This window comes from Spermophilus citellus, assembly GCF_964194105.1.
Source record: "Spermophilus citellus genome assembly, chromosome: 9".
NCBI lineage: Eukaryota > Metazoa > Chordata > Mammalia > Rodentia > Sciuridae > Spermophilus > Spermophilus citellus.
The window spans coordinates 20595270-20617336 of NC_138191.1; the positions used below are offsets into that span (position 1 = coordinate 20595270).

The 22067-nt window shown below is 38.7% G+C and overlaps 1 pseudogene across 1 annotated transcript; it reads right to left on the bottom strand.

Moving 5' to 3' along the window:
- Window positions 1–10171: 10171 nt before the first annotated feature.
- LOC308655386 (ciliary microtubule-associated protein 3-like) lies at window positions 10172–15735 on the bottom strand (annotated as a pseudogene). Its single transcript has 6 exons — window positions 15669–15735; window positions 15344–15483; window positions 14270–14368; window positions 13420–13547; window positions 11243–11360; window positions 10172–10240 (listed from the first exon to the last, which is right to left on the bottom strand). The product of its transcript is annotated as a ciliary microtubule-associated protein 3-like (transcript).
- Between the last annotated feature and the right edge of the window lie 6332 nt (window positions 15736–22067).

The following is a 22067-nucleotide window of genomic DNA, read 5'->3' on the forward strand; positions in this document are numbered from 1 at the left end:
ATCATAAGTGGGGTCTAACAGTTCCATCTGAACAGGATTCTTTTGTTTACTTGCAGGTGAAATCGTTAAGGGTCCTTCTGTGTGCTCCAGCATTGAGACTCTTGCCTTCCAGGAGCCACAAAAGAAGCAAAGCCACCACAGGTCCCTTAAACACGAGGAAGCCTAGGCCTAACCCCCTCACCACATCTGAACAACTGTCTATCTGCTAAGGAGCACCTGGGCCCTATTCCTTCAAATCTGGTGCAGGTCTGAAGAGGTGATCAGAAATGTCTCCTACTAGGGTAGTCAGAAAGGCAGAATGACTTCCTGGCAGTGATGGAATACCAGTAGTCAAAGACCACCAGGCTTCTCACTAGACAAAGTGCACCTAAGAGTGCATGCTAAACCTCGAGACACTGCTTCTGAACAGCCTCAGTGACACAGCACCTGTCACAACACAATTCTCACCTCAGCAGCTCTCCTCAGAAAATCAGCTCTGGGGAAATTGTTGCCTCCTACACAAGGGTCATGTGGTTCCAATGTAGAGCTCCTTGGCAGTTCTAGAAGCACCCTAGTGAGCAGCAGGGCCCTGCTGGACAGTGTCAGTGAGACTCAGCTAGCACCTTTCACAGATCCACACCTGACCATGTAGCTCCTCTAGGCCAAGCCAGGCTGGACTTTGCACTGCACCATCAGGTCTCACCTCTTTGAGTCCATGTGAGGAAGGAAATTGATGACTTGCTAAGAGGCCCTCTCATTTATAGCCTAGCACAATCTGCTTCCTTTATTCACTCATTCTCCAAATTTTACTGCCCCCACTCCTCCACATTAAATATGCTGTGCCATTTTGCTAATCTAACTTCCCTCAGGGGAATATGAGACTGATGTCCACACCAAGCCTATGCAAAGTCTTGCATATGGCAGCCTCTACTTGTTTCTTAGTGGTGTGGGCCAGGCCCCAATTGTACTGAAGCCTCCTTTGTGTCTTCAGAGTGCTCCTAGTATGCGTAAATGTAAGATAGAGGTTTATTTATGTTGCTGTAGCCATACGTTGAAGGCCAACATCACTGATGGCAGGCAGGGTGAAACTGTAACGGTCTTTCAGTGGCTTTTTGTTTTCTTTTAAAGCAAAGTTTGTATAAATAGTTTCTTTTTTTTTTTTTTTGTCTTTGTTTCCCATTTCTATATTAGTCCCTAGAACAAGTGTTAAGAATAGAAAATAAAATAAGCCATACCCCAAAAAACAAAGACTGAATGTTTTCTCTGGTAAGCAGATGCTGATCTATAAAGCAGGGTGGTGGGGAATGAAGGAACCTTGGATTGGACAGAGGGGAGGGAGGTAAAGGGAGGGGTGTGGAGGTGTGGAGGTGTGGAGGATTGTGGAATGAGAGGGACTTTAATACCCTATATACATTTGTGACTACACTACTGGTGTTGACTCTGCCAAAGAGACGTGTAAAAATGAAAAAGCTACCCCTATGTATTCTGTAATATCAGGTTCTATTCTAAACAGTGCATCTTTAGGATACTTCCCTTTGCTCTACTCTTGACAATATCAGTGACTGCTATTTTCTTTAGGCAAAGAATAGTGTAATCTACTTAGAAAATTTTATACACACACACACACACACACACACACACATATTTATATATATATATACAGTGTTCTAAATAAACCAATTGTGACAGTCACTACAGTCACTATCAAGAATATCACTCTATACTGACTAAACTAAAAGTAATTATCCTTTGGGGCTGGGGTTGTGAGTCTGTGGTGGAGAGCTTGCCTGACATGTGTGAGGCCCTGGTTTGATCCTCAGGAACACATAAAAATAAGTAAGTAAAATAAAGGTATTGTGTCCATCTACTGCTAAAAAGCTGTTTAAAAGGGGGGAAAAACACAATTGTTCTTGATGAAACCTTATTTTAGGTTTCATCCTATAAATTTGTAGTCCACCAAAGGTTTTGATTGTGTGTTTGTCATTCTCATTCACTTTTGTGTATCAATTCTTTTGAATATGAATTTGTCTTATATTTTCATTAGTAAGTAAATTTGCTTTTTCTTCAAATCTTTGTCAATCTGATTTTTTTTAAATCAGCTTGTCTTGTTCTAAAATTGAAGAAATCATGTTATTTCTGTTGAAATTATAGTCCCTTATGAATCTTGTAGGCAGAAGTGAAAATGAAGGATATTGAGTCTAAGAAAAATCAATTCAAGTCTCTTTTTTGTGCATTACAGTATTTTAAATTATCCTTCCAATAGATCTTGCACAGCTTTCTAATGGTTTTTGTCTAAGTATTTGGTTTGCTGTTGCTATTACTAATGGATTCTTTCTTCCTTCACATCTTGTGGTAGTTGCTCTATGTGTAGCAGTAGTGATAATAATAGAAAAAATATTAACCATGGGCAAGTCAATTGTTATAGTAAGGACCTAGAAATGTCCCCTAAAGAACTCGAGTGTTAAATAAGGCAACCATATTCAGAGGTGAAACAGTTGGATTACAACAACTGGATTGATCCATTTGATGAATTAAAAATTTGAATGAACTATTGGTTGGTAACTGTAAGCAGGTGAGTCATGATGGGAGGAAGAAGGTCAGAGGGAGCATGACCTTGGGCTCTATATGTCCTGGTCCCTTCCCCTCTCTCTGCTCCCTAGCTCCCATGTGCTGAGCAGCTTTCCACCATCACATCCTTCCACCATAATATTTCTGCCTTGGAGCCAGCCAATGATGATCTGAACACTCTGAAATTGTGATCCAAAATAAATCATTAAAATCTAGAATATAAAGACCTTGTTTTACCCAAGGATGATTTTTTTCTTCTTTTCAGCATCCAAAGTGTGTTTTCTCTTTGTTGAAGCATCTTTTTTCTTTTAGAATTGTTTTCTGGTTATACTTTGGAACAATTTCTGAAAACCTTAAAATTTATAAACAAATTATTGTACTTTGATAAGAAATATCAATGAAAATAGAGTTAAAATCCTTAGATATTTGTAGACATAATTATAATTTTTTATTATCTTATGAGTTTGAACAATAACTTTGAGAATTAGAAGCTACTTGAAGATTGTATTTTCACTTAAAAGCAAATTTATAGTAAATATATTTATCTCAAATATCTGTAACTGAAAAGGCAAAGTATCTGATAACTGTACAAATAAAACATAAATTATGGGTTTTCTGTTGAAGAAAAACAATTAGACAAATATATTTTAACTAAACAATTAGACATGTGCTAATTATTTTATAGATTAACAAATATAGGTTATCTGAATACCTAGAAAAATATATATTAAGAATAAGGACATGGGCTGGGGATGTGGCTCAAGCTGTAGCGCTCTCGCCTGGCATGCGAGCGGCCTGGGTTCGATCCTCAGCACCACATACAAACAAAGATGTTGTGTCCGCTGAAAACTAAAAAATAAATATTAAAAAATTCTCTCTCTCTCAAAAAAAAGAAGAAGGAGATAACTTATAATCGTATTAACTTTATGTAACTATGTGGTTCTTAAAATATTTGGATCCATTTCAATTTATTTTTACCTAGGAGTTCACTCTTTTATGTGATGTCACTTGATGTAACTGAAATAAGATCCTGTGTATACATATTTATTTCTTATAGTCAGGAATGAGAATAAGGATTTTTTGGTCATCACAGGAACATTGCTGGCTTTGTTCCTGTGGTGAACAAATGCATCCCCATAACCTCCAAAATTAAAGTTAAATATAAAGAAGCATGTTTGATATCTCTTATTATTAGAACATTATTTAGTAACACAACTATAAGAAAAGTCAGGTTATTTAACTCAGAACTAACTTAAAATTAGGGCTGCAACGTAGAAACCTGTGGAATTAAATTTTGTCTGAAAAAGATATCTTTTGTTAGCATTTACAGGTAGGCATTCTTAGAAATACAGGCTCTGAGCAGCTCCCATAGCAATCTGAATCAGGAAATACAGGTTAGTGGCTGGAAGGCGGGACTAGAAGTCCTGTCTGAGTGACTGTGGAAGAACCAATCGGAAGCCTGCGAAAGTGCAGGAGGTGGGACCAGGAAGCCCGCTCCTCTGGCCAGGCACCAAATGGTTACCATGGTGACGCAAACAACATGGAGTCTGCTACCCATTGTTGGGGCTAAAGTTTTCTGAGTTTTCCTAGTATTTTGTTTGATTTTGTCTGCATTTTTCTCCACCTGGCCAAGATCCTACTAGGGTAGCAGCTTGCTTTGTCTCTGTGACCTGCAGTTGCAGAGCGTGTACTCCCACATCCTGCACTTTTTTTTGTGGCTCATGGGTGCTCCAAAATTTTTTAGCGGCAGATACCAGTGTTACCATCAGATTTTAAGCCAGTCTGTGTTCAGCATTAAAGCCAAGTTATTTAAGCGTTAAAAGCACTGCTGGCCGCTGGGGCTAGGACCCCATAGCAAGCAGCAAGCAGCAGGTCAAGTCTTGTCCCCAGCGGCTGAGTCACAGCCATTCTGATTCATAGGACAATCAAGTAGCAAAGAAGTCAGTACAAAGTTTCTGAGTATTGACAAAAACAATAGAAGACTGAAATTTATTTCTCTCCAGATAAACATCACAACATTTTCTCTCCGGAACAAGACAGGGATGCCCTCTATCTCCACTTCTATTCAATATAGTTCTCAAAACACTGGCCAGAGCAATTAGACGAAAGAAATTAAAGGCATAAAAATTGGAAAAGAAGAACTTAAATTATCACTATTTGCAGATGACATGATTCTATACCTAGAAGACCCAAAAGGGTCTACAAAGAAACTACTAGAACTAATAAATGAATTCAGCAAAGTGGCAGGTTATAAAATCAACACGCATAAATCAAAGGCATTTCTGTATATCAGAGACAAAACTTCTGAAACGGAAATGAGGAAAAACACTCCATTCACAATATCCTCAAAAAAAATAAAATACTTGGGAATCAACCTAACAAAAGAGGTGAAAGATTTATACAATGAAAACTACAGAACCCTAAAGAGAGAAGTAGAAGAAGATCTTAGAAGATGGAAAAATATACCCTGTTCATGGATAGGCAGAACTAACATCATCAAAATGGCGATATTACCAAAAGTTCTCTATAGGTTTAATGCAATGCCAATCAAAATCCCAACGGCATTTCTTGTAGAAATAGATAAAGCAATCATGAAATTCATATGGAAAAATAAAAGACCCAGAATAGCAAAAGCAATTCTAAACAGGAAGTGTGAATCAGGCGGTATAGCGATACCAGATTTCAAACTATATTACAGAGCAATAGTGACAAAAACAGCATGGTACTGGTACCAAAACAGGCGGGTGGACCAATAGTTTAGAATAGAGGACACAGAGACTAATCCACAAAGTTACAACTATCTTATATTTGATAAAGGGGCTAAAAGCATGCAATGGAGGAAGGATAGCATCTTCAACAAATGGTGTTGGGAAAACTGGAAATCCATATGCAACAAAATGAAACTGAATCCCTTTCTCTCGCCATGCACAAAAGTTAACTCAAAATGGATCAAGGAGCTTGATATCAAACCAGAGACTCTGCGTCTGATAGAAGAAAAAGTTGGCTCTGATCTACAGATTGTGGGGTCGGGCTCCAAATTCCTTAATAGGACACCCATAGCACAAGAGTTAACAAGAATCAACAAATGGGACTTAATTAAACTTAAAAGTTTTTTCTCAGCAAGAGAAACAATAAGAGAGGTAAATAGGGAGCCTACATCCTGGGAACAAATTTTTACTCCTCACACTTCAGATAGAGCCCTAATATCCAGAGTATACAAAGAACTCAAAAAATTAGACAATAAGACAACAAATAACCCAATCAACAAATGGGCCAAGGACCTGAACAGACACTTCTCAGAGGAGGACATACAATCAATCAACAAATACATGAAAAAATGCTCACCATCTCTAGCAGTCAGAGAAATGCAAATCAAAACCACCCTAAGATACCATTTCACTCCAGTAAGATTGGCAGCCACTATGAAGTCAAACAACAACAAGTGCTGGCGAGGATGTGGAGAAAAGGGTACACTTGTACATTGCTGGTGGGACTGCAAATTGGTGCAGCCAATTTGGAAAGCAGTTTGGAGATTCCTGGGAAAGCTGGGAATGGAACCACCATTTGACCCTGCTATTGCCCTTCTCGGACTATTCCCTGAAGACCTTAAAAGAGCATGCTACAGGGATACTGCCACATCGATGTTCATAGCAGCACAATTCACAATAGCTAGACTGTGGAACCAACCCAGATGCCCCTCAATAGATGAATGGATAAAAAAAATGTGGCATCTATACACAATGGAGTACTATGCAGCAATAAAAAATGACAAAATCATAGAATTTGCAGGGAAATGGACGGCACTAGAGCAGATTATGCTTAGTGAAGCTAGCCAATCCCTAAAAAACAAATACCAAATGTCTTCTTTGATATAATGAGAGCAAATATGAACAGAGCAGGGAGGAAGAGTAGGAAGAAAAGAGTAACATTAATCAGTGACATGAGACGGGAGGGAAAGGGAGAGAAGAGGAAAATTGCATGGAAATGAAGGGAGACCCTCATTGCTATACAAAATTACATATAAGAGGTTGTGAGGGGAATGGGAAAATAAACAAGGAGAGAAATGAAGTACAGTAGATGGGGTAGAGAGAAGAAGGGAGGGGAGGGGAGGGGGGATAGTAGGGGATAGGAAAGGTAGCAGAATACAACAATTACTAATAGGGCATTATGTAAAATTGTGGATGTGTAACCGACGTGATTCTGCAATCTGCATTTGGGGTAAAATTGGGGGTTCATAACCCACTTCAATCTAATGTATGAAGTATGATATGTCAAGAGCTTTGTAATGTTGTGAACAACCAATAAAAAAAAAAAAAAAAAAACCATTTTCTCTCCCCTTTTCTCATTCTCCTAGCACAAATTTCTAGAAGATAAGGGCCAAAAAATCTTTTTTTAAAGCATTTTTTTAATATTTATTTCTTAGGTGTAGATGGACATACAATGCCTTTATTTTTATGTGGTGCTGAGGATTGAACTGGGGTCCTGCCCATGCCAGGCGAGCACTACCTCTGAGCCACAATCCCAGCCCCAAAAAAATATTTTATAAAGATTTATAAAAACAATTTTCAAAATTCCACAAAAGCACTCTTTCCATAGAGAGGACTCGACTCAACAACACAGCCCATTAATCATCTGAATTTAGAGTCTCTAGAATTGTACCCCAATATTAAAATTTTTAACATCACAAATTTTCCTTTTGTATAATTCACTTATTTTCTACAATTCAGCCCACAATACTCTACAATCCTAAGCATGCTTAACTTCTGGAGAGAACTTTCTTTTTTTTTTTTTTTATTGGTTGTTCACAACATTACAAAGCTCTTGACATATCATATTTCATACATTAGATTGAAGTGGGTTATGAACTCCCAATTTTACCCCAAATGCAGATTGCAGAATCACGTCGGTTACACATCCACAATTTGCATAATGCCCTATTAATAATTGTTGTATTCTGCTATAGGAAAGTAGCAGAATGGAGAGAACTTTCAACTTCACTAAACTTTTAATATTTAAATTGGAGTCCCCTTAAGAGCCAGCATTTGTAGCTTTTGTCCTGGCGGCTTAAAGACACAGACCTTCAGGCCCATGTTGGACACCAATTGCCAGGTTTCTGTTCTCTCTACTAAAAAGCTCAGGGGTCGGTCACTCCAGTTAAACTGGGCTAATTGGGCTGCATTAAATAACCACACAAGAGACACAAATACTTTTTTCTTTAGGGTCGCTATGACAGCTCCTCTGACATAAGGGTCCTCAGGAACAGAGAGAGCCAGAGCACGCGCTGACCCCTTTTATTTATTTATTTTTTGTTAGCTACACATGACAATACAATGCTCTTGACAATTCATACATTTGAATCAAATGGGGTATAATTTCTCATTTTTCCGATTGTACAGGTTGCAGAATCACATTGATCATACAGTCACCTATATACATAGCCATAATAATGTCTATTTTATTCTGCTGCCCTTCCTATCCCCCCTTCCCCTCCCCTCCCCTCTGTCTACCCAATCTAATGTGACACACTTCTTTTTTTTCTTCCCCCTCACATCATCATACATGTATTCTGTAAAACGATGAGGGTCTTCTTCCATCTTCCGTGCAATTCCCCTTCTCCCTCCTTTTCCCTCTCACCTCTCTTACCTATTTAGTGGTAATCTTTTTCTCGTGCTCTTTCTCCCTATCACATTTTTGAGTCAACCCCCTTATATCAGAGAAGACATTCGGCATTTGTTTTTTTAGCGATTGGCTAACTTCACTTAGGATAATCTGCTCTAATGCCATCCATTTCCCTGCAAATGCCATGATCTTGTTATTTTTTAGTGTATAAATGCCACATTTTTTATCCATTCATCTATTGAAGAGCATCTAGGTTGGTTCCACAGTCTACCTATTGTGAATTGTGCTGCTATAAACATTGATGTGACTATGACCCTGTAGTAAGCTCCTTTTAGGTCTTTTGGGTATAGTACCAGAAGGGGAATAGCTATTGAGGAGTTATTTAAATGAGGCAAGGGGTCAGGTTTCAGGGGGCTGAGTTATCTTCATGATTCCACTGTCAGCAGGTTGACTGACACCTGGTTAAGGCCACACCCAAGGGCACAGTAAGAGAAGGGGACACACACAAGGTACTTCCATGGAAGATTCTATCCTTAACAGGGCAAGGGGTTATATTACAAAGGAACAGGTGAGCATAGCTCCACCCATGGGGCTGCAGCAAGACACACCCATGCACAAGACACTGACCCTCAGACCCAAGAAGGGTGGTCTCCCACACTTCTGGACCTAGGCTTCTCCAAGGTCATACACCAGGAGATTTTTGTCAATCCTTTTCCCCAGCTAACCCTTGTGTGGGGTGGCTCTCAGGGTTGTAGTGGGCTGGAACTTTCCTGTGGCCACTATCAGCTTCTCACTCTTTGAAATTCAGACCCTTTCAGAGTTTTGGGGATAATTACTAACAGGTATGTGATACAAAAGGACCCACTCATTAAAAAATAAGCTAGACAGCTGGGTGTGGTGGCACACATCTGTAATCCCAGTGACTTGGGAGGGCTGAGGCAGGAAGATAGCAAATTCAAGGCCAACCTCAGCAACTTTGTGAGAACTTGTCTCAAAATAAACACAAAAAGGATGGGGGATGTAGCTCACTGGTAAAGTGTCCACGGGTTCAATCCCCAGCACCTTACACTGGGGAAAAACAAAAGATAAAATAGGCCACACTTAATTCCATTAATGAAAAAAAATTACATTCTTGAGAGTTAATGTTGAAAATTAACAAGGCTATCTACCACACCAGAGTGTCTAGGTAAGTACTTTATACATGGCTGCTGCTTTGTGATCTTTATACCCTTGGGCTAGCTATAAGGCTCCAGAGGTCATTCAGACTGAAGGGCAGTCAACCTGGGGAGGTCTCAGACTTCTGGCCAGCCTCAAGGAACTAGGGGGTTCAAGTTTCAACACTTCAACTTTCTTAACACAAACTTGAAAAGTTACTTTCACTGTATAATCAACTTAGTGTAAGTTGAATCTCAATGTGTTCCATGCCTACCACTGACTGACATGGAGTCATGACCTCAATATATATGTTAACCAACAGATTAAATAGATGACGTAGTGGGAAGGGGAATTTTTGGTTCTCTGTGTTTGTCTGGGAAAGGCAACCAATTCAGGGCCTTCCTACTCCACACTAAAGTTTGAAAGAGCTCCTAAATCAGGAATGTTTTAACCCACTTTTAAGCATCCTCCATGTCTAGCAAGCCCACATCCCATCCAAGCTATTGATACATGTAGGCCAACAGCTACATATTACCAGAGCTAGTTGTAGAACATATAAGGCTGGTCCTGGGAATTGTGAATAAAGGGCAAGGGCCCAAGAGTCTTTCACTCAAATGAAACCATCCACCTGAACACCCACCAGGAGCCCCCAGATCATAAACCAACAGCAGGAGACAGAACACTAGGACCAGTTTTTATGCTCACAAATCTCAGTTGTGAGCCCCTTAACATGTTCTGGGCCCAGGGCTGAAAGACATGAGGGCCGTGGTGATGCAGACCAAGAGCAGCTCTGTCCTCTATTCTGAAGAGTCTGTGATCAGGAGAAGCATGTGAAGGAAGTGATCACTTCTCAATCGTAAAACAGGCTTAAGTAAGCAACTCGGTTCCGATGCTTTCTAAATTCTTTGTCTGTGGACAGCTGCAATGAAAGACAATGTTCTAATGAGAATCCTCTGCCTTCCTGTGTGTGTGTGTGGCACTGGGGATTGAACCCAGGACCTAGCATGCAAAATAGAAGCATGTATTCTAGCTGTGTGGCCCAGGTAAACCCCAGTTTCTAGTAATCCAGCCTTAGTCATTTCCTCAACATTTGTGCACATCTAACATTTATCATCTTACTATGATAAAAAAAGTTGCTTGGCTTCTTGAAGACACAGATTATATATCTAATTCTTGAATGTTACCTATATGCCTTAGCACAATTGTATTAATATATTAGGCATTTAGTAAATATTTGTGGAATTAATCCTAAATTCCACTAGGAAAGAAGTATATTTTAAGAAGTATATAGTGATACTAACAGGGAGGGAAGCATATGTTATCATTACTGTGTTAAATGCTTTTCTACATTCTCTCAATTATTAATCTTTACAACCATATCAGATCAACTCTGTCGTTATTTCATTTTAAAGGTAAGAAAACAGATGCTTAGAAAAGTTAAAGGATTTGCCTAAGATCACATAGCTAGTCTACACAGGAGCTGGTATTTGAACTCAGGCAGTATTATCCCCAGAGTCTGTGCTCTTAACCAGAGTGCTCTATAACCCTCCAATCACTTAACACTCAACTTTATGTCAGAAAGAGCACTGCATTGGGAGTCCAGTTGTAGAACCTGTATGAATCAATCTTCCTGGGTTCCAGTATCATCCATTGTCTTAAAGGGATATTTCTCCTGAACCTACTCCAAAAGATGACTTGAGGAACAAACAAGAAAACATGACTTTAAATCAGTCCTATACATGGTTAAAAATCTAATGAAACTATGTAACTCTCTCAAAAGGATCCTCATATTTCTATGCACACAAAACTGTGCATATAATTTCAGGGGACCATGAACTTCATTTACAAGCTTCTGGTTATTAACCCTTGATAAATATGAACATATTAGACAGAGCGATCTACAGAAATCCCATCTTATTACCTCAGCTTTTAGAGTTCTTTGCTGAAGACTTGGAACCTGAGCCCAGTCTGGAGATCCAAATTTCATTGGCCAAGTAACTTTTGGGAATGGCTTCTTCTCTGGGTTGTATGCACCAGGGCTAGAAATAAAAAAAAAAAATACAAACAACATGTCTAATGAGTCAGTGGCATAGGATGAACTCCACTAGTAGATAGCAAGGCCATCATTGAAGTAGGTTTAACCTCTTGGGAGAAGGTACGGACTGATTAACTTTTTAATGCTGGGCAAGCGTGGGGTGCTTTTGCTTGTTAATGTATTTCTTATTAGCTAAGGTAAAAGCTGCTTTTAAAAAATATTTCTACAATTCAGTGTTCTGAGCCAGGACACCAGAAGATCTCAGAAGAGGTGTCGCTAGAAGAGATCCATGATAATGTTAAATTAGTTCTTTGATTTGAAGTTGGTGGTTAAAAATGCTAAAACAATCTATCTGCAATCTAGGGACATCAAAGCAGAACCAATTAAATTTCTTGGCCATGGATTATTTTAGAATTGCCTTGGTTCCTCAAACTTTGTCTTTTGAAAACTACACTGAGATTTCTTCTCGCTCTAGTCAGAATGGCAATTATCAAGAATACAAGTAATAATAAATATTGGTGAGGATGTGGGGGGAAGGTACACTCATACATTGCTGGTGGCACTGAATGTTGGAAAGCAGTATGGACATTTCTCAGAAAACTTGGGATGGAATCACCATTTGACCCAGTTGTCCCACTCATGGTATATACCTCAAAGACTTAAAATCAGCATAATATAGTGACATGGACTCATCAATGTTTATAGCAGCTCAATTCACAATAGCTAAGCTATGGAGCCAACCTAGATGCCCTTCACCAGATGAATGGATAAAGAAAATCTGGTATATATAATATGTAATATTACTCAGCCATCAAGAAGAATGAATTTTTGTAACTCCATATGATGTACAACCACAAGAATGGGAAGTTATGCTCCATGTATCTATTATATGTCAAAATATATTCTACAGTTATGTATAACTGAAAAGAAAAAATACAAAATTAAAAAAAAAAACTTTATCTTTTGGTGTTAATTCTACTGTGGTGGACATGAGGGTCAAGATTCAACACTCAACTTTCTTAACACAAACTTGAAAAAGTTACTTTCACTGTATGATCTTTGGACTTCTCATCAGTAAAAGAAAGACCCTGACCCTTTGCTGTGCAATTTCATACATTCCGAGTGGTTTCCTAACACATTAAGAATAAGCCCCTTCACCCACAAAGTCCTCTCCTCCCTCTCTCTCTTCCTTCTTGCTCACTGCCCTCTAGCCATACTGGCCTTCTTCTTCTTTCCCTCACACCAAGTTCTTTCCCAGTTTACAGCCTTTGCACTTCCGACCTTCTGCCCAGGGTGTGCTATCTTCAGATTTTCCCAGGGCTGGCTCAATCTTGTCACTCAAAAATCAGATCAAGTGTGATGTGCTCAGAGCATCCTTTCTTAACCACCCACTACCTTCACATCATGGTCCTGTTTAAAGTTTCCTCATAGCACCTTTCCTGGTCACTCTACTTCCTGGTTTGTCCACAACAGCCCCAGCTCATGGCTGCTTCCCTTTCACTCTCAGAAGTGTCACAGTTGGACAGATAAATTACATGGTCACCGTCTTTACTACTATTGGTATTTTCTTGTGCATTTACTTCTCATCTATTTGGACTCTAGACTCCAAGCTCAGAGCCTCGTGAGGTGGGTTTACTGCAAGAACTTTGCAACCTACAAAGTACAAACTACAAAGTAGCCAGGTGTCATGGCACAGATCTGTCATATCAGTGACTCAGGAGGCAGAGGCAGGAGGACTACAAGTCTGAGGTCAGCCTTGGTGATTTAGTGAAATTCTGTCTCAAAATAAAAAAGTAAATGGGGTTCCAGTACTGGGAAAACAAAACAAACAAAAATAAACAAACAAACGAACCCAAATTCTTTGGTATATTAGTAAATATTGACTAATGAATAACTGTGATTTTGCAATTACACAAGGCCAGAGACCCGGGAAATAAGAGGATAAATCTTTAAAGTTGGGCGGTTTTTTATTTAGTGGGAGGGTTTCGTTATAATCACTGATTTATGGACTTCTTTTCCTATTGCTTACTGATGAACTATACTAGAGAAAAGAGGAGACATACCCAGGGAAATTGTCTTTTGAATAGCTCTGAAATCAAGGCATCAAGACATTAAATGGAACAAAACTTTGCTTTGTTTTTTCCTTCCAATTCTCTACTCTCTGGTACTTGCCTGGGTGAAGTGTCGATTCCTATTATCAAGAAAAAATTCATTGTGTTGAAGGGAGACATACCTACACAGAAATGCTTCCATTTCAAAAAACCCTCAACTCTCCTTTTCCTATTTATAAATCAGCCATGGTGCAGCCAATTTCAAGATATACAAATAGGCTTATATGGATAGAAAACCAAGCTATAGATGTGAGTCAGTCATGCTGGATGTATAGGTTGTAGTAATAAACCTAGGCTGAGCAGGGAACCAAGACAACTTTTGCAGTCACTATGCCCCTGGTCCCACTGAGAAATTTTGAGAGCCAGTGTCCCTTGAGTTTCCATGGAAGTAAACATCCAATCAGAGATTAGGATCCTTGGTCCAAGGATGTAGCTCAGTGATGATGTACTTGCCTAGTAAGTCCCTGGGTCCCATCCCTACCCACTTCATGAGAGAAAGAGAGAAAGACAAGGAGAGGGAGGGAGAGAGTGAGAGAAAGAGATTAGGATCCTTTACTAAAGATTAGACTTAAAATCCAATCTCACAAAAGGATAGAAACATTGGAACCTGTTTTTTACCTGATAGGATAATGATATATATATATATATTTTGACCTCATGCATCTCAGCACTAAAATCCTTTGTTGGGACTGTTTTCTCAGTGAACTGTTTTTGCTCTTCCCAATATACACACACTTCTGCAAAGCTAATGCCAAACTTTTCATGCAGTCACATGGATCATCATAAAATCCCAGCATTTTACCTTGTTGACTGGCTTAAACCTCATAGCTGTTCTGGCTCCAAGAGTATATCCTTTTGTACTGGTTGGAATCTTGGTCAGGTTGTATGCCAAGCCATAGGACTTCAAGTAGTAGTAATATATGAATAAAAAGAGAGAAAGAGTAAAGAAATACATCAATACCACAGTGAAAAGCCTTCATCTGAACTACTCTGTAAGACATTGCTCTTTCTCTCTTGACTCCTTTAAGGTCAATACCACACAATAATCACAAAAATCATACATGTAATTTTGCAAGGGGTTGTGTCATAGTTTAGATGTGAGATGTCCCCCAAAAGCTCATGTATGAGACAATGCAGAAAAGTTGAGAGGTGAAATGATTTTGTTCCAAGAGCCTTGAGCTAATCAGAACTTTAATTCCCCTTCCCAGCATAGAGATTAACTTGGTGACAACTCTAGGCAGATAGAGTGTGCCTTGAGGAAGTGGGTCCCTGGGGTGTGCTTTGGGGTTCGTGTTATGTTCTTATGAGCAGAGCTTTCTCTCTGCTTCCTGACCCTCATGTTCTGAGCTGCTTTCTTCCACCAGATGTTCGGCCTCCCCTCAGGCCCCAAGGAATGAAGCTGAGACCTCTGAAACCATGACCCCAAAATAAATTTTTTCTCCTTAAAATTGTTCTTATCAGGTCTTTTGGTAGCAGCAAGGAAAAAGCTGATTAAAAGAGGGATGTGGTTGGACAGGTAGAATAAATGACATCTTTGTGCATTCTAATAAATTCCATCCTCTGAATCTCATAGGTCTGAACTTGTTCCAGTTGCACCTGGCAGCCTTAAGGTAGGACCAGTGGGAAGGTGCTGGCCTTGGCTCAGAGCCTTTGAGGTGGGGAGGGAGTGGGACCATATGGAGACAAGGCTTGCTTGCCTTGGGTGGAAACATGGTCCTTTACTCTCTGTATTGGCTGGGACAGCTGGTTGCCCAGTAGGCACTTTCTCATGCTCTGACCCAGAAGATCACAAAGCCTAGCGTTTGTTTTCCAGGGGACTTGGGTCTCCCTTCCACATCCAGGAAACAGATCCTTGAAAGGGAAAGTGAATACTCACATCTGTCATGTAACATCCAGGCCCTGTGTGAAGAAATCCCCTAAGAGGGAGAAAATTGTTCCCCATCCGGTCTGAGGGATAGAAGTCAGGAAAGAGCCTCCTGGGTTGGCATGATCCAAAGGAGTTTTTATTGGGCCTCTCTGAAAATCAAGAAAGACAAACTCCAGGTTAGGGAAGGCACTGGATCTCTGCAAGCTGTTGGAGGAGAGGAGAGTTCAGACAGTAGAACAGAGGTCTGGGCCCCAAGGAGTTCTCACAAAAAACAGACCAAACTCCGCCTAGGGGCCAACTGCACTTCCCTCCCCTCCAGCCTTCCCAGCCTCACCAGCCTTTTCCTTCCCTGTGCTCTGGACTCCTGGGCATGCCTCCTCACCAGCTCTGCTGGAGCACATCTCTCACAGCTCCTGTAGCACTGTGTACTGAGTAGCCAAGGGAACAGAGGCACTAGCCTGGCCCCAGCTGGGGAGGTTGGGTGGAGGCACAGGATCCTGGCTGCCAGCAAGTGGCAGTGCTGAGCAGGAGGTGAGAGTCTGCACCTCTGGGCAGAGAACCCAGAGGGCAGTGAGTTCAGCACCTGGGCCAGGGGTAGGAGGTCTGTTAGATGCCCAGCTGGAGGGGCTGAGTGGGCAAGGGGGGTGGCAAAGGGTTTGGAAACTGTCAGGAGGAATGCACTGCTGAAGAGGTAGAGACCGGGTTCAGTTTGAACTTCAAGGATGGAAGGAAGTTCGTGGTTTGAACTTCTCTAAATTGGGCAGGGGCCTGCCAGGGGGAGTTGAGCTGAGATCTAGTTCCTTGCCAGGTTCCTCTTTGGCCCATTTTTCTATTTTTTCAGCCCCTTCGAATCAGGTTGCCCCTCCTACCTCCTTGGGTGGGGGAAGAGGAGGAAGTTGGGGATCCAGTGAAGTGAGGTGGGGTGGAGAAGATGGAGAAGATGAGTCTTTTTTTAAAAGACTGATGGCTCTGAGTGGAACAGAGTGCAGTGGAATCATAGAAATGCTTAATATTTTTTAAAAAATCTTGGGCAGTCCTTTAATTTGAAATCCCCTTTTACTTATCTCTAAATTGGGACTGATATTACCTTTTTGTAGGGATACTGAAAGGATTAAGGCGATAGGATCATATCAATGCATTGCCTGGTACTTTGTAGTTGATCACTCAAGAGGTGGTCATTACTGAAGATAATGTCCATCTAGCTTATGAGCACCCCATCCATCCTAACCCATGAAAAAACGTCAGTCTGTTTGTTGTTGACTTCTTTACCTTGTCTTGGATATTAACACTAACTTGTTTTAGTGGATTTTAAGCTGGCCTTAGGAGTTATCCAGGTGTGGGAGGTAACAGGAGACATGGAGTTATCCAGGTGTGGGAGGTAACAGGAGACATAATGTAACCAGTTCATACTGCCCTTTGGCCCCTTAAGGATGACCTGGGATCCACACACACTCTGGGTTAGCAGTATCTTCATTAATTTATAATCTATAAAATTCTGAATTTTATAGATCTAATAAAGGTTCCCCCACAAAGTGACACCTATAGTGTATTTTGGAAAATTGTGGAAGCACTAATTTATGGTTTGCATTTAAAATATTTTTTTATGTTTTAAATAGGCACATAATAATTCTGCATATTTGTGGATTACCATGTGATGTTTCAGTACATTTTTACATAGTGTAATATGAAAATCAGAATAAGCATATGTTTGGCCTCAAACATTTATCATCTCTTTGTAATTAGAACAGTCAAAATCCTTTCTTTCAACCATGACATCCACCTTTAATCTCAGCAGTGGGAGGCTGAAGCAGGAAGACTGTGAGTTCAAAGCCAGCTTCAGCAACTTAGTGAAGTCCTAAGCAACTTAACAAGATCCTATATCTCTGGGGATGTGGCTCAGTGGTTAAGGGCTCCTGGGTTCAATCCCTGGTACCAAAAAAAAAATCATTTCTTCCAGTTGGAGAAAGCATTTTTGTTTAAGAATTATCAAGGTCAGGGAGGCTAAACATCCTGCAATGCACTGTCTAGTTATATATAAGAATTGTTTCATATACCATATAACATTTAAAATGTCCTGCTGGTCTCTACAAAACCTTTTGGAAGTTCTTATATATATATTAGTACACAATTTTTTTCAAAGATAATATAGAGTGACCAGTAATATAGAAAATTATTAGGAGGAGCCAAACGTAAAAGGAATAAAGATAGAATCTCAAAGTTGTTGTTCAGTTTACTCCAAGCATTCTCTCAAATTACGATTATGGCAATACCAATGGTAAGTAGAATGTAAAGAGATGTTTAAATTGATTTTATAATTTTCACTTTCATTAATATTTTAGGTAATATTAACATTTCTAGGTTCTCAGTGTTTTTTAAAAATAGTGTTTTCATTATTAATGACAGGAGACATCTCATAAAGTATGCTGAAGATATATATGGCAACCAGTTTCTACATTGATAGACTGATCTACTTCAGACTAATCTCCTAGCCAAGAAAACCTGGGTAGAAAAGCTGGAAATATGAATAAACATGTTTCAAGTTATCAGAGATATTAAGGAAGAAAAACATGCAGGGCCTAAATCAAAAACCATATCAAACTTCATTGAGGGGTGAGTCGTTCTCTTTGTCATTTGCTAATTAAAAAGCTGGCTGAGAAGTAGAGTATTTGAGCAGAGCTTTGGACAGGTGATTTGAGACCTGGGGAAAAAATTAGGCTGGCTATGAAGAGGGGGAGATTGGAAAATACCCTAGAATTCTAGTTAGAACTCTAAAGAGATAAACCCTGGAAATGAGGGTAAACAAGAAATAGATGAGCTCTCAAAAGCGTCTGAAATCCAGCTTTGCATTAACTCAATTCCTAATTGCACTAAAATAATTTGCTTCTCCCCTTATTGCATGCAGGAGACAGAAGTAAATCATCTTTGAAAATAATAACATTGACACCCTGAACTGATATTTTTCCAGGCAGAATATTTGACATTCAATATAAAATAACTGCTCATACTAAAATAAATCAGTAAGAGTAGTAGAAATAGACTCCAAGGAAATTTAAACTCCATTGAATGTGGAATTTAAAATAACCATGCTTGGCTTGAGATTTTGGAGACAGCAACAGGACTAGTTGCATGGCAAACATTTGGAAGCAAAAGAAAACAAGGAAATGTGTGACCATGAAGTAAATCATGGCTTCTGGGGTAAGAGGAATTCTGAGGTATCAGGAAAGAGAAATTCCTCATTAATTTCCTATTCATGTTGTCAATATGGGCTCACCTACATCCAGATTGATACCAAATTTATCAATTGTTCATTAGAGCCAATCTGAGCACAGTACAAGGACGGACTGTCTATGCACCTTGTTTGTCCCCTGTATAACCCACTAAGTAATGACAAAATTGACAGAAATTAATGCAGAATTTTAAGTATTGCTAAGGAATATCAAGGATCCGATGTTTGCATGATAACTATTCACAAAGTAACTTCTATGTAGGTGACTACTTAGTACTGAGGAATACGGAAGACAAAGTTCTATTTTGTGGCGACTTTTGATGAAGACCTTAAGGTTAAGCAGGTTCCATTAGGCACATTTCTAATTATAGTTAGAGCATCAAGAAAATGCCAGATATTTTATGGAGACCCTGTCATAGTTTTATGAGACTGCCTACTGCTTTCCTCATTTGAATATTTCTGAGGCCAGCATAAGAATTATTATTACAGGAAATCATTTGCTTTGTTGCAGAAGTCTAAGAATAAGAATGTGAACAACTAGATGTAAATTTTGGTACAATATTTTTTCTTTTTTTTTAATATTTATTTTTTAGTTTTCGGCGGACACAACATCTTTGTTTGTATGTTGTGCTGAGGATCGAACTGGGCCGCATGCATGCCAAGAGAGCGCACTACTGCTTGAGCCACATCCCCAGCCCTTGGTATAATATTTTCAATAGATTGTCTCCATTAAAAAATGTATTGAGGGGCTGGGATTGTGGCTCAGCGGTAGAGCGCTAGCTTAGCATGGGTGGGACCCGGGTTCCATCCTCAGCACCACATGAAAATAAAGGCATTGTGCTGTGTCCATCTACACCTAAAAATAAAAATATTTTTTTAAAAATTTATTGAGTTAAACAATAATCAGTCCGGCCCAGAGTACAAAAAAATGATTATAAGATATATAGTCAAGAAATTAAGTGACAAGAGGAGAATTTTAGAAGCAACAAGAAAGGAAAAAGCTGTAGAAATAAAAAAAATTACCATCAATGAAAGAAAGTAGGAATTCAATGCATGAGTTTAATAGCAGATTAGAAAAACTGAACAAATGAATGAATGAAATGGAAAATGGGTCAGAAGAAAGTATCTACACTTAAGCCTGGAGGAGCAAAAGGGTACAAAATACATACAATATTGTAAGAGATAGTACAATGAGTAACAATGAAATGTTTGGATACATTTTTATTTGGAGTTCCATAATCGATGGAGACAGTGTGGTAGATGCAAGAGTTGAAGAGATAATGGCAGATAATGAAATTGAACGAATTTCAGCAAATATAAACCTTTACGAAGGTGAAAATAAATACATGATGAAAAAAAATCATTAAAACCAAAAGTCAAGTGTGGACTATTAATTGAGCAGTCCCAGCTACTCAAGAGGCTGAAGCAGAAACTGATGAAAAAATTGAACCAAATGTTGCAACCTCAAGTAAAACAAATAAAAAGCAAACCGCAAGGTCATATCATAGTACAGCCAAAGAAAACCACAAAGAGAAAATCTTGAGGGCTGGGGTTGTGGCTCAGTGGTAGAGCACTTGCTGAGCATGTTCAGGACACTGTTCAATTCTCAGCACCAATAAAAAAAAATAGAGATATTGTGTCCATCTACAGCTAAAAATAAAAAAAAAAAAAAAGAAAACCTTGAAAGCAGATACAAAAGGTATGTTACTTTCAAAGAAGCAAAAGTAAGCCTAATAACTGACTTTTTTGGACAGGAACAACAGAATCCAGGAGACAATGGAATAGTGACTTTAAGTGCTGAGATAAACAAAGAATGGAATACCCTAGTGTAACCCCACATCACGCACAACCACAATAATGGGAAATTATACTCCATAAATATATGTCAAAATACATATTACTGTCATGTGTAACTGAAAACAACAATTTTTTTAAAAAAAAGAATGGAATACAAATTCCATAAGAAAATTAATAAAAAGTGAATGTAGGGCTGGGGTTGTAGCTCAGAGGTAGAGTACTTGCCTTGCATGTGTGAGGCTGGGTTCGATTCTCAGCACCACATTAAAAAAATAAATAGATAAAATAAAGGTATTATGTTCATCCTCAACCAAAAGGAAAAAAAGTGAACGTATGTCTACTAGTATCAGACAAAATAAAGCAAGAGGCATTGATAAAGATAAAAAGAGATTTTTAATGAAAAGTCAACACCCCTAAAACCTGTAACATTTGAAAATGTCTATGCATCCATCTCACAACATACCCTCAGAATCTATAAAGAAAAATTGACGGAATACAATGAACATGAGATCATTCTACACTCATAACAGAGGATTTGAATACACTACTCTCAGTAATTGATAATGTGAGCAGACAGAAACTATCAGTAAGTACTTGAAAGGTTTGATCAACACTACTGTCAAACTTGACTGAATTGACACTGCTTTGATAACTGAAGAATGCATATTGTTTTTAAGTCCTGGAAATATTTGTCAAAACTGCCCATGGGCTGGGTTACAAAGATTTAACAAATTTCAGTAAGTATAGACCTTCATGAAGGTGAAGATAAATATATAATGACAAAAAAAAATAATTAAAATCAGAAGTCAAGTGTGGACTATTACTTGAGTAGTCCCAGCTACTCAAGAGGCAGAGGCAGGAGGATCACTTGACTTCAGGAGTTTGAGGCCAGCCTGGGAAACCTAGTGAGACCCCCAACTCAAATAAGATAAACAAACAAACAAATCCCAAAGATGGTTCTATAAGAACACAAATAGATGGGAACTGAAATGGAGCCAACAAGGTTATAAGTAGTTATGAATATGTCATAATGAGCCCCACTATTATGTATAACTATGATATATGGATAAAAGCATTTTAAAAAAATAACACAAATAGAATTGATAAATCATTGGTAATAATGTTTAGGGAGAAAATAAGAGAAATCACAAAATTCCAATATAAGAAAGGACAAGGGAGACATTTTTACTGATTTTATAAACATTAAAAATTGACATTTTTAAATCGATGGAAATGATAAAATATTTAACAATTTTAAAAACAGATAAAATTGATATATTTTCAGGAAATTATCATGTCCAACCTAAGAAATAGAATTTATGACTTAAGACTTTCTCATAAAGAAAACCATAAAATTAAAGGGCCTTGCCGGATTTCTTATTTAACTGACTTTTTTGGACAGGAACAACAGAATCCAGGAGACAATGGAATAGTGTCTTTAAGTGCTGAGATAAACAAAGAATGGAATACACTAGTGTCACTCCACATCATGCACAACCACAAGAATAGGAAGTTATACTCCATAAATATATAATATATTAAAATACATACTATTGTCATGTGTAACTGAAAAGAACATTAAAAAAAAGAATGGAATACAAATTCCATAAGTACAAACTAGTAAATAAATAAATAGAGATGCCGTAACCACTTTATTTTGTAAGACTAGAAAAATTAGAGATATTACAAGAAACAAGAATCTGTCTTATG